This window comes from Triticum urartu, chromosome 2A, assembly GCF_056163025.1.
Source record: "Triticum urartu cultivar PI428250 chromosome 2A, HENAU_Tu73, whole genome shotgun sequence".
In the NCBI taxonomy this organism is placed as follows: domain Eukaryota; kingdom Viridiplantae; phylum Streptophyta; class Magnoliopsida; order Poales; family Poaceae; genus Triticum; species Triticum urartu.
Genome location: NC_141874.1, coordinates 750,732,993 through 750,746,754, shown reverse-complemented (window position 1 = coordinate 750,746,754; position 13,762 = coordinate 750,732,993).

Genomic DNA, 13,762 nt, shown 5'->3' with positions numbered 1-13,762 from the left:
GCAGTCATAATTAGGTCCGTAAGCCTGCAATGGAGAGTAGCTCGAGAGGGCTGCGGTAGTGGGGCTTACAAACCACCGCGCGCCTTTCTCGACTAGCAAGGTGGGACTAAACTCCCACAACCACCCCTCTGTGCAAGGTCTTTGGTCTCGGTTCGTGGCACCAACCGGGACAAAAGGGGTGCATTGGTTTCGATTTGTGGCATGAACCGGAACCAATGCACCCCTTTAGTCCCGGTTGGTGCCACCAACCGGAATCGAAGGCCACCGCTTCCCGCCCTTTGGGCTGCTGAAAAAATGCCTTTGGTTCCGCTTCCCGCCCTTTGGGCTGCTGAAAAAATGCCTTTGGTTCCGGTTGGTGGCACCAACCGGGACTAAAGGGTGCATTGGTCCCGGTTTGTGCTATGAAGCGGAACCAATGCTCCAGGTATATAAGCATGACTTGTGAAAATTTCAGTTTCGTCGACCATTTGCCCGCCGACGACGCCGTACTCATCGACGCCGCCAGGCTGCCCGTGCTCGCCGTCACCGCCCCGCGCCCTTGCTGCCCGTGCTCGCCGACGCCGCCAGGCTGCCCATGCTTGCCGTCGCCGCCCCGCCGCACGCTCCTCGTCGTCGCCCACTCCTCGTCATCATCGCCCCGCGCCGTTGCCCTGCCCCGACGCGCCGCCCCGGCCCGAGCCCTTGCCCCGATGCCGCCCCACGCCCCCGGCCTGCCCAGATCGACCACACGCCACCGCCATGTTCGGTCCGGCCGCCGGCCTTCCTCTTTTTTTTCATATATATGATTTTTTTTCAGATTATGTGCATATGTGGGATTATATGTATGTGTGTATATATGATTATATATCCTATTTTTCAGATTTTTTGTTCATATATATGATGATTTGCTTTTTGCATTTTTACAAAAATGTATATATATATGTATGTTCTCTGTGTATATATGTTCATATATGCAAAAGTTAGATTTTTAGAAAAGTTTTATCTATATATGTTCTCTGATTTAGTACATTTTAGGTTAGTTTCATTTTTAGAAAAAGTTTTATATATTTAGGAAGAAGGAAGAGAAGGAAGAAGGAAGAAGGAAGAAGAAGAAAAAGTTTTATATATGCAAAAGTTACATTTTTAGAAAAGTTTTATATATCTAGTTAGGAAAGAAAAAAGAAGAAAAAGAATGAGAGGAAAAAGTAAAATAAGAAGAGGAAGAAAGGAGAAGAAGAGGAGAAATAAATAAGAAGAGGAAAAAAGAAGAAAAAGAAGAGGAGAAGAAGAAAAAATAGTCTATTTTTTCTTCTTCTCCTTTTTTTTCTTCTCTTTTTTCTTCGATCTTCTTCTCTATTCCTTTCTTCTTCTACTACTTTTTTTATTTCTTCTTCGTCTTCTTATTTTGTATCGGGTATGTCGTTGTCGATATACCCCCTCCCGATAACTTCAACACGAGGGGGGGGTCGATATACCCCCTCCCCGATAACATTATTTTCCCATGTATATATGTCGTCATTGTCGATATAACCGGCCCCCTCCCGGATAACTTCGACATGAGGGGCGATCGATATATATACCCCCTCTCGACCGTGATAACTTATACCACGGGAGCACCCCCCCCCCCCCCCGGCCCTCTCGCTGGACCAAAACTCTCGAGGACACCCAAACCCTAGAAAAAAACGATGTCGGTCTCCTACCCCCTCCCGCCGCGCCCCTACCCGATCGACAAACTCTCTTGAAGCCACCCAAATTTACCAAGTTAAAAGAGCGTTGTCGTCGAGGCCACCCCAAACCCTAGAGAAGCGTCGAGGCCAGGCCACTAATATGATTCCTTATTGTGCTTAGCTAGCTAGTTCAATGTTTTCCACTAATATATTCATCTGTCATGTTTGAATAATAATTGCCATGCTGTAAATATTTGCAGAAACTATGGATCCACACCCCCGAGACGAAGAAAAAGAAGCGGTGTTGGGGGAGATAATCGCACACGGAAGTGATGCCGTCTTGTCGTTTCTCAACGTCACATGCACCGATGGTCTGGAAAGACAAGATGAAGAAGCAGGCTACGACGATGATCAAACAATGAGGAGGAAGGACACCTTGATGACGGCTCCGGTGACCGAATGGAGGGGGAAGGACACCGTGATGGCGGCTCCGGTGACCGAATGGAGGGGGAAGGACACCGTGATGACGGCTCTGGTGACCGAACGGAGTCCGGCCAGGTATATATATTAATTAATTAAGCATGTGCTGACTATAGCTAATTGATGCATTAATTGTTTTTGGTATGTACACATATTAACGCTCTTCTTTTTCTTATTTTCTAACCCTCTGGATCGAGCAACACTTTGATAACGAGACAAGGCCCGAAGAGAAAGTTGCGCGCGGATGAAAGGTACACGATCATCGAAATTGATTGCGCTGGCCAACCGATTGAACCCCTCCGGACCAAGAAAAAATTGAATGCTCAGTGCGGGGTTCTAGTTAGGGACATGATCCCGATCAGCATCGAGCAATGGTTGAAGCCTAAGGACAAAGACTCTCAGGTGTCTTATGTCAGCGATAGGCAGAAAGCTGATCTTTGGACCGCGCTGCAGGAAAATTTCACCTTCCCGCCAGAGGAGGATCCGGAGAATCCAGTTAAAAAGCCAATGATCAAGGCTTATGCTCTTAAGAAGATGGCTGAGCTATTCAGGAGGTGGAAGAATGAGCTGAAATCATCGTTTGTCGACCAAGACAAGACTCTAGAATTCATCGGCCGATTTCAGAAGATCAAATATCAGTGGCCCGCATTTGTCACCAAAAAAGAAATCTGAGAGAGCAGCGAAGATGTCAGCGACAAACAAGAAAAATGATGTAAAGAAGAAGCATCACCATCGCACGGGGTCAGGTGGCTACCTGAAAGCCCGGCCGTTGTGGGATAAGGCTGAGAATGACCTCATTTATAAAGGGATCGAACCAGAGACGCGACGCTGGCCAGACCGTTACAGGACTTGGTTCTTCGGGGTTGGGGGAAAATTGGACCCTGTAACAGGGAAGTGCGTTTGGACCAACGAGCAGCTGAACACACCCATCGAGAAGCTTCAGGAGTATATCGAAAAGGCGCAACAAGGGATGTTCGTTCCAGGCAGAGAGAACGACGAGCTCACAGAGGCCCTCGGGAATCCTGAGCACCCCGGATGGACCCGAGGCACGCCAGGCTCCCTTTCGTGGAAGGCTGGATTTCCCGACGCAGGCGGTTACAAACGCCGAGAGAGGAAGAAGAAAAAGGAGTTGACCCAACTACAGGCGCTGCACGTAAGGGTACAAGCGCTAGAGGAACGAGACGAGGTCCGTAGCATGCGACCTGTCGAAGCTGCTACATCCGAAGCTATCCCGCCATCTCAGCGGAGAAGTAGCGTGGCTTCCACGGAGCTACTTCAGGAGCCTGTCTTCACGGCTCCTGCTAGCTACCCCATGGATGCTATCACGGAGTCTCAGAATGGCCACCTTATGACACAGTGGATGGAATTGAAAGTCAAGGCGGCTGTTGGTTATGTTGCACCTCCTGATCCTAGAGCAACTTTTCACTGCCGGCCAATTCCAGAAGGATATGCTAGGGTGATGGTGGATGAAATCACAGAAGGATTTGAGGACCTCCAGCTTGACCACCCTACAGGTGACGGGGAGACTCGGCTGGGTTCTTGTCTGAAGACTCCATGCCTATGGCGGAAGGAACTCATCAACCTTCTGAACTGGACGCCTCCGCCTCCTCCTCCTCCTCCTCCGGCGAGTTAGGGCACTCCGCCTCCTCCACCGCCTCCTCCTCCGGCGAGTGATTAGGGCACTCAGCCTTCTTCTCCGGCGCGTGGCGGCACTCCGCCTCCTTCTCCGCCTGCGCTGGCGCCCCCGAGCAGCCACCAGCCTCCTCCTTCTCCGCCTCGCCAGCAAGGATGGAAGAGACCTGCCGCCGCCCCGGCTGCTCTGGTGCGTCGTAGTCCTCTGCCTCGTAAGCAAGCACGAAAGAAGACAGCCGCAGCCGCTCCGTCTGCTCCGGCGTCTAGCAGTACAGCCAGAGGCGGGAGGCAATACAGATTCGGTCCACCTCTCAAGCTTCTAGAGAAGTTACCATACGAGAGGACCATGGAAGAAAACGCGAAGATCGTGGAAAAAGAAGTGAAGGACTTCTTTGAAGGGGTGAAAGTAAAGAGACATCCACCTCCGGAGAAGAAGGTAGACCCGGTGAAATCAAAGCACACTATCGATGCCCTGAGGAAACCACCAAAGTCTCCGCTGAAAAACAACTATGAGCGCATTACTGCAAAGGTATATATCGAAGCGGAGCGGTCGGGAAATACTATCAGTGATCGAAGGTTAGCAGAACGACGAGTTGGGAAAAAAATTGCCCAGCTCGGCGAACAAGAGGACCAATCGTGCCCCCCGCTAATGATCCGAACATGGTGCCCGGTTATAGCAATCTTGAAGATTACCTGCCCGACGATGTACAATATGATTTCTTGGAGGTGGAAGAACACCAAAACCATTACGGGAAGCCTCTTGTCAAAGATGAAAAATCTCTAACAACGATGATGCGAAGATTCCATGATTGGTACATGAAAACCTGCAGAGAGTCTGGGGGGACGAATACTTTGTATCTGCGAGTTAAAGAGGAGCACGACCTCGTTGGAATTGATTTGTTGACTGTTCCATTTGAGGAGTTCTTCCAATGGTTCAATCAAAAGGCCTTCGATAAATTAACGGTCACTTGCTACTGTCTGTAAGTACTACTTCTGTCATTAAGTCTCTATATATAGCTCAGCTCTTTCATTGCATGTATATATGATTATCCTCACTATATTATGCAGATTGAAGACCGTCGAGTGCAGAAAAGCAGAAATGTATGATATTGGGTTCATTAACACAAATCTCATAGATGAATTCGAGGTTAAAAAGAACGCCGATGATGTTGAGGCCAACTTGCTCAAATCATTGATAATAAATCAAAACAAAGATAAAATACTCTTTCCTTACAACTTCAAGTGAGTGTTACTGTCTTGTGCATATCCGGTTTCCCTTATTACTCGAGCGAGGTTATAGTAATGTAATTGATGAGTTATGCATGCGTGCGCAGCTTTCACTATATTCTCCTGGAGATTAAGCTTGAGCAGGGACTAGTAACCGTCTTAGACTCGAGACGAAAAGATCCCGAGACCTATGCGGACATGACTAAAATTCTCAACGAGTAAGTTCAATCGATCATTATCGCAGCATATCGGCAACTTTTTGTTCATTTCCTGATATCTCAAGTAATAATTATTTTCTTTGTCTTGCAGGGTTTGAAAAAAGTTCACCGAAGAAGTTCCGGGACTGTCGAAGGAGCTGCGATATACATACCCGAAAGTAAGTACTGCTAGCTAGCTAGTTCCACGCATCTCATGTTGATTCTAGCTACTTTCATCAATGCCATTTATAATGCTTCATTATCAGTTTGGTTGACCTCTATTTCTTGTAAAGTGGTTGTGGCAGGAACAAGAGAATGATTGCTGTGGATATTACGTGTGCGAGTTCATCTACAACGCGACTTGCAAAGATAAGCGGGGCTACTCTAAAAGACAATTTGATGCGCGTAAGCAATAATATTCGCAATTTCATTTTATTACACCATCATTTCTGTTGAGTTTCATTCATATATATGTATTAACCCCCTTCTTCAAATTAGACATGGGAGATGCAGAATGAACTCCTACCAGAAGATCGCATGAAAGCAATTCAAGAGGAATTAGCGGGATTCTTTCTTGACCACGTCATCAATAAAGCCGAAGAATACCATGTGGAACTTGATTTCAGATGCTACGGGATTGTAAGAGATCTTACATATTGTATATGTATGTAGCCAGTAGCGTCGGATAGATAATACGAAAACTCTTGTTGTTCGACCAATCTCTCGGAGAAGGAGAGGTCGATCACTTCTCTCGGTATGCATGACGAACTTCTGTACTTAATGGTTTCCTTCATTTTCTTACTAGCTAGTGTGTCGAGGGCCTCTCTATACGTATAGTACGTAGCGTCGCCCAAGCACGGAGATAAGAAAGGACACTTCTCTCTATTAATTAATTAGCTACCTAACACAATATATGAAACACCTTAATTAACCATACAAAATCCCAAAATCCACCCCCCTTTCAAAAAAAAAACAAAAACCCTAGCCCCTGAACAGCTGACGCGTGGATGCCTATTGGTCCCGGTTGGTGCCACCAATTGGGACTAAAGGGCCTCCTGCCTGGGCTTGCAGCACCGGCCACGTGGAGGCCCATCTGTCCCAGTTCGTGTAAGAACCGGGACTAAAGACCAAGGGCATTAGTAACGATCCTTTAGTCCTGGTTCCCCAACCGGGACAGATGGGCCTTATGAACCGGGACAAATGACCCTTTTTCTACTAGTGTATCCTAGGCCTCTCATATATAGCGAGGCTAGACACACGATGTAACCAATGCCAACACAATAGCACCGGAACGCAGGGGAAGCCGGCGGCATGTGCCGGTGTCCAGAGCGACCGGGTGCGGTATTGTGATGGTGTCACGGGGAGGAGCGCTCATAGTCAGGTTCCGGGGATGTAGCCATATCGGTGAACCTCGTTAACAAATCTCTGTGTCGTGCTCGTGTGATTGCTTGATCCTCGGATGGTCGACCGTATGCCTCGAATTTATTCTAACAGTCTCAACTTTATACTAACTTTAGTACAAAGTTATACTAAAATTGAGACACTTATTTTGGGACGGAGGGAGTAACATATTTTCAGGTTTGGCTTTTCACCATCTTGGAAGGCCTTGGAGGAAGCCCTGACAGAATTTGAGATACATGACTTTCCTACTCTGACGTGTTAGGTAATCCTGAAGGTGATAGCAAATTTGCTGCTTTTCTATGCTTTGGATATTTCTCCATCGATGTTTGGTTACCTTTTCTAGTCTTACTTTTGTAGTCACCTGGTGCTTCATTGCTGTTTCTTCATGCTTGTTTTCATGTACTGCAACTGGGCTTTGCTGTTCATTCTTCAACCCTTCAGCTGATAGACCGGATCTTCATCATTTTGTGAGGAAATACAACAGAGTTTTGAAATAGTAGAAAGTGTGTCAGATATTCTCTCTCTCTCTCATATCTTTTGTTTTTATTCTTTTTTGTCTAAAGAACGTAGTTCATGCATAGTTGTTGTTGATCTCATTCAAACTTCACAAGTCTTGTCCGTAACATATTTTCAGGATTGACTTTTCACCATCTTGAAAGACCTTGGAGAAATACCTCACGAAAAGTTTTTTTAAGGAGGATAATCCCCGGTCTCTGCATCAGAACAATGCATGCAGTCATACCTCGCAGAAAGTGAGATACATGACCTTCCTACTCTGATCTGTTAGAGCTGGAGGATCTGTTTGGTAATCCTGAAGGTCATAGCTCCATAATGTAGTTTCCGTGCTTTGAAAATTTCTGTACCTATGTTTGATTACATAATCTAGTCTTCCTTATGTAGTTTCTCAAGACTTTTTGTGCTACTATTACACGATTCACCCTATGCCTTTTTACACGTACTACATAGATTGTGCTCTTCACAGCTTTCATCTCCTCATCTTAATCAAAAAGGGGCATAATAAATCTTTGAAGGACCGTGACAATCATCAGTTAGACTGGGTCATTAATCGGGACGCCCTTGAAATAAAATAGTAAACGTTTTTTTGTCATGGTTGGTACGAAGTACTCCAATTTCTTACTTTGTCTGCCATGGGGCTTGATACCGTGCATCCTACTCCTAAACTACTGATCTCTACTCTTATAAAAAACCGAGTTGGTGATGATGATGTGTCTGCCATCTTGTAATATAGACCGTCCGATCTATATCTAACGGATAGAAACAAACTATGACAATTTTATAAAAGATATTCGCACCTCTCTCCATATTTACAGATAAGGCCTTGCCTTGTTCATCTTTATCTCCCACAACCTCATTGCTGCGCAATCAAAAAAGGAAGTCTCTGGAACAATCTGGCATGGTGGCCGCTGCCAGCGCCGTCCATCCCCATGCCTCCGCCCAGTCCGTCCACCAGTCACCACCACGCCCCACTCCTCCTCACATTATCTCTCATCTTTCTCGAGATAGCATTTTTTCGATGAAATTCTTAAGATACCATTTTTCCTATAAAATTCTCGAGATATCATTAGTTTTTCCACATGGGATTACTCCTGCATGGGTCAATCACAACAGGTGTTTTGTAAAAAAATATGCATTTTGATGTTCCATGCAATGCACAAACATCTTGCTAGTAACTTTAAACATAGCTCTGAAAGCCATCACCCCATTTAGAAAATTACTAGTGGTATAATGTTTGGCATGCGGACACTACTACTACTAGCAACCATCAGTTGCGATGAACCGTCCTTGAGCTTTGTTAAGCCATCCACAGTTGTAGATGCTGCCTAGTTTGCCATATCAGTGTGCTAAAATTTATTTTGTTAGTCGAGTGCACTAGGAACTCATCACAGTGCAAATGAGTGCAAAATATTTCTACTGTGAACTCATCACCCTGCTGCGGATGTCAGCTGTGGTCTGGATGGGCTTGGAACGACTCTTACGCTGATCAATCAGCACAAGTTCGTCATTCGATGGGAATCCCATGCAAACTGCGCTAGGGCAAATTAATTGGCAGATTGGTTATAAATGCCTCTTTCAGATGGTGTGCGCACGATTCAATTGCGATGTGCAGATCTTGTTTTCGAGATGTGTTTGTGAAGACAGTAGACAGGGATGAAACTCAAAGCCAAAACAAAAGGATTTGCTTCAGTCCAATACAAAATGAGCCACTGATACTCGACAACAGATTATCTTAGAATCATATCCACCGGAAAGAATAACCACGTAGCAAATCACTCATGCCAGGGATATTTCTTGCCGTTGCCGGACCTAACTCGGCCTCTCCTCTGGAGCGGCGCTACTGGGCCGGCTCGGTACTGTAGCTGCACGCGAGAGTTTTTTCCCTGTGGATTTCTCTATTAGGGTTTTCACTATTTTGCATCGGCTTTCTTCCCTTTTTCCTCTGGTTTTCTTCGGGTTTTTTTCTTTTTTCTTTGGTTCTCTTTATTTATTTTCTTCAGGATTTCCTTTTTACCTTTTCTTTTCTTTTTCAAACACATGTCTATTTTTTCCATACACATTGTACATTTTTATATACACCAGGAATATTTTTATATTGATTATTATTTTTCAAAATATTACATAATTAACTTTTTTCTAAATATATGTTTTCTTGGTCTAATATTTCCATACACATTGTATTTTTTTAATAAATATAAAGCATTCTTTCATACGTGTTTAACTTTTTGAAATACATGACTAACATATGGCTACTGGGCCGACCAGCTACCGGCACCCTGTAGGCGAGCTCGGATTCTATCTCATTAAAGGCGCGACAAAGATTTACCCGAGACATATCCGCTCCCAATCGGTTACACCAAGATGGATCTCGCATTAGCCTGACCACGCCTATCTGCTGGTATAATTTATCATAAGGCCCACTAAAAACTAGAGGACCAAGCCCAATTAGACTCAAGTCGTACTCGATTATCACCCCGCTCACAAGACATTAAATACTAAAAAGGTATTATGATTCGTATTTTTTTTGAAAAACATTCATTGTGCATTTAGAAGATGTTTAGTGAGTGTTTGTACAGTATTCATCATTTGTTTGTAAAATGCTTGTCATACATTTTAAAAAAATCATGATATATTAAAATGTTTACATATATAGAAAAATGCTCAACATGTTCCCCAAAAATGGTGTTCGTGTTTCACAATATATTCATCTATATTTATATCTATACCTAATATTAAAGGACGGATTGTTTCTCCACTTTTTTTCGTCCAATTAGACTTTTTCATACGTTCTTCATCAGTTTTAGTCTGTTCAAGCCTGAAAAAATAAAATTGAGATGCTAGGAATCAAACCTTGGTCTACACGTTAGAGTATCTCCACAACAACCAACCGATCTACTGTGCAATTGTAGCCCATGGAAGGAACTTCACTTTATTGAGTCTGGGCCACCCATGCGCCCTATTGGGCCAGACCATAACCAGGGAGGGACGCCCCCTATTTGTTTCTTACTCGGCCTTTTTTCTGTTTTTATTTTTCACATTTAAAATAATTTAGAAAAAAATCGAAATTTCCAAACAAAATATAAATTTTGGAAATTGTTGTAGAAAAACATTTCGTGGATTAAAAATATTTTTCATGATATTGAAAAAATGTTTGTGAATTTGAGCAAAAAATTTGCGAATCCGAAGCATGTTCATTAATTTTTCAAAATTTTCGCAAAAATAAAATTATTGTGAATTAAAAAGGTTCATGCATTTCAAAAAAATCATCAAACCAAAAATATTCATAAATTTCAAAAAATGTTAATCATTTAAAAAAATCATCAATTCTAATAATATTCGCCGATTTAAATAAAATGTTCAAAAGTTTTATAAAAATTGCATCCATTCAAAAAATCTTCATTGACTCAAAAAATGTTCAGAGATTCATAACAATGTTTAGAAGTTTCAAAAAACAATTTTCTCAACAATTGAAAATATGTTCGTGAATTTGAAAATGTTTTATGGTTTCATAAAAAATATTCATGAATTCAAAATGTGTTCATGATTTTAGAAAATGCTCAAGGTCTGTAAAAAGTTCTTGAATTGGAAAATGATGTTTGCAAAAAATTTAAAAGTAAAAATATAAGTAAATAAAAAATAAACTTGAAAAATAAAATGAAAAATACGAAATGGAGCAAAATGTGAAAAATAAAAGGGGGGGGGGGGAAGGAAAAACAAGAAATATAAAATGAAAAATTAGGAGAAATAACAAAGAAAAATAAGAAGAAAACTAGCTCATGGAAGCATTCTAGAACCTTACAAAATAGGGTGGGAAAAAACCAGACTAGCCCGGCCTATACTATGGACAGACGCGCAAGAGGTCATGCGCTAGCTAGGTTGCTAACAGTTGCCTACGCAACGAATAGGAACGAGCGTGACCATTGACGAGGACTCAACCAAATGGCTCAACGGCTGTCCGAGTGCACCGTTGTACTAGGACCTCCACGTGTGATAAATCGATTGTTTGCTTGGATGTTCGCTACTACGTATCCAAGTTCCATTACAGTATACAGTATGGGGCTACAATCTTTTGTCATGTAATACATGAACACGAATAGGCCATCCTAACCTTCTCCTAAAATACAATACAACAGTAACCACGCCTTTCCCCATGCTCCTCCTATACTTCTTTCTCAGGCATAGTGCCATTGCCCTCAGCCGCCACAGCAACCTGATGTCATCGTCGTCATCGGAGCATCTAGCCGCTATTATCATCAGCAACATATTAGAGCTTCCTCAGTTGAATCCACATGCCACCAGGATTGCATCGACAAGGAAAATCTATTCAAATGAAGAAATTCTCAAAGAGTGCATCTTGAAGGACAATTTTTGCCATTTAATCTACATCGACTACTACAATCATACGTCGCGCCTGGTGATGTTTTTTAGCACCCATATATTCATCTAGATGTCGCCAATCTCCAAGACATTGTTCCTTCTCCTATTGTTGTTGCTGGTTGTATCACATGATCCGTGCCACCTGTGGACGTGAACCGGATGTTGGCAATTTCAGCACCACCTTGCCGCGGTCATTGGTATGTCATTCCAACATCAATTTTTCATGTCAATTTGTTTAGGAGTTAGAACAGGTAGCTTAGAAGCAACTTTAGACTAAACATGACAACAACGTGAATGTTCTTAGGAAATTAGATCTTTAAATTTATTATTTTCTGAATGGTCTTTTAAAATTACTTATCTCATTCTCATATATGTTCAAAATTTTCCTTTCTCCCTACCATATTTCTATAGCCGGATCCTCAAGCCTTGCGCGATGTATTCCTTTACTAGAAGGGTGTCGTCGTGCCAGGATATTCTTTGCCCTGTTGCAATGTAACGCCCTCGATGCGGCTATGTCTCCCACGTATCGAAGCACGACTTAGAGGCATAACCGCATTGAAAGCAATGTCGCAAGTGAGGTAATCTTCACACAACCCATGTAATACATAAGGGAAAGAGATACATAGTTGGCTTACAATCGCCACTTCACACAATACATAAATAAATCATTACATCATCCAGATACACACAAGGTCCGACTACGGAACCCAAAATAAAAGAAGATTACCCCAAAAGCTACACAGATCCCCGATCATCCCGACTGGGCTCCACTACTGATCAACTGGAAACGGAATAGCATAACGAACATGATCTTCATAGAGCTCCTCCTGAGCTCAGTTGCGTCACCTGCACGGTATCATCGGCACCTGCAAACTGGTTTTGGAAGTATCTGTGAGTCACGGGGACTCAACAATCTCACACCCTCGCGATCAATACTATTTAAGCTTATAGGAAGGGTAAAAGGTATGAGGTGGAGCTGCAGCAAGCGACTAGCATATATGGCGGCTAACATACGCAAATGAGAGCGAGAAGAGAAGGCAAAAGCACGGTCGAATAACTATGATCAAGAAGTGATCCTAGAACAACCTACGTCAAGCATTACTCCAACACCGTGTTCACTTCCCGAACTCCGCCGGAAAGAGACCATCACAGTTACACACGCGATTGATGCATTTTAATTAAGGTAAGTTTCAGGTTTTCTATAACCGGACATTAACAAATTCCCATATGCCCATAACCACGGGCACGGCTTTCGAAAGATCAAATCCCTGCAGGGGTGTCCCAACTTAGCCCATCACAAGCTCTCACGGTCAACGAAGGATATTCCTTCTCCCAAGACAATCCGATCAGACTCGGCATCCCGGTTACAAGACATCCTCGACAATGGTAAAACAAGTTCATTAAGACCGCCCGATGCGCCGACATCCCGATAGGAGCTGCACATATCTCGTTCTCAGGGCAACACCGGATAAGCAATCCGTACAACTAAAACCAGCCCTCGAGTTTCCCCGAGATGGCGCTGCAAGGGGCTCTAGTTTGGACTAACACTTAGACAAGCACTGGCCCGGGGGGGTTAAAATAAGATGACCCTCGGGATGCGCGACTCCCAAGGGAAAAAGGCTAGGTGGCGAATGGTAAAACCAAGGTTGGGCCTTGCTGGAGGAGTTTTATTCAAAGCAAACTGTCAACGGGTTCCCATTATAACCCAACCGTGTAAGAAACGCAAAATCCGGGAACATAACACCGATATGACGGAAACTAGGGCGGCAAGAGTGGAACAAAACACCAGGCATAAGGCCGAGCCTTCCACCCTTTACCAAGTATATAGATGCATTAATTAAATAAGAGATATTGTGATATCCCAACAAAATATCCATGTTCCAATAAGGAACAAACTCCAATCTTCATCTGCAACTAACAACGCTATAAGAGGGGCTGAGCAAAGCGGTAACATAGCCAAGCAACGGTTTGCTAGGACAAGGTGGGTTAGAGGCTTGGCTTAACAATATGTGAGGCATGATAAGCAAGTGGTAGGTATCGCAGCATAGGCATAGCAAAAGAGCGAGCATCTAGCAAGAAAAGATAGAAGTGATTTCGAGGGTATGGTCATCTTGCCTGAGATCCCGCAAGGAAGGAGAATGAGTCCATGAAGAAGACAAACTGACGTAGTCGAACGGATCCTCACAAATGCAACATTACCGGATTACCGAGAAGAAGTACACCGGAAAGCAAACAACATAGTAAACAAGCATCACATAAGCATGGCACGATGCGCAAACAAGTATG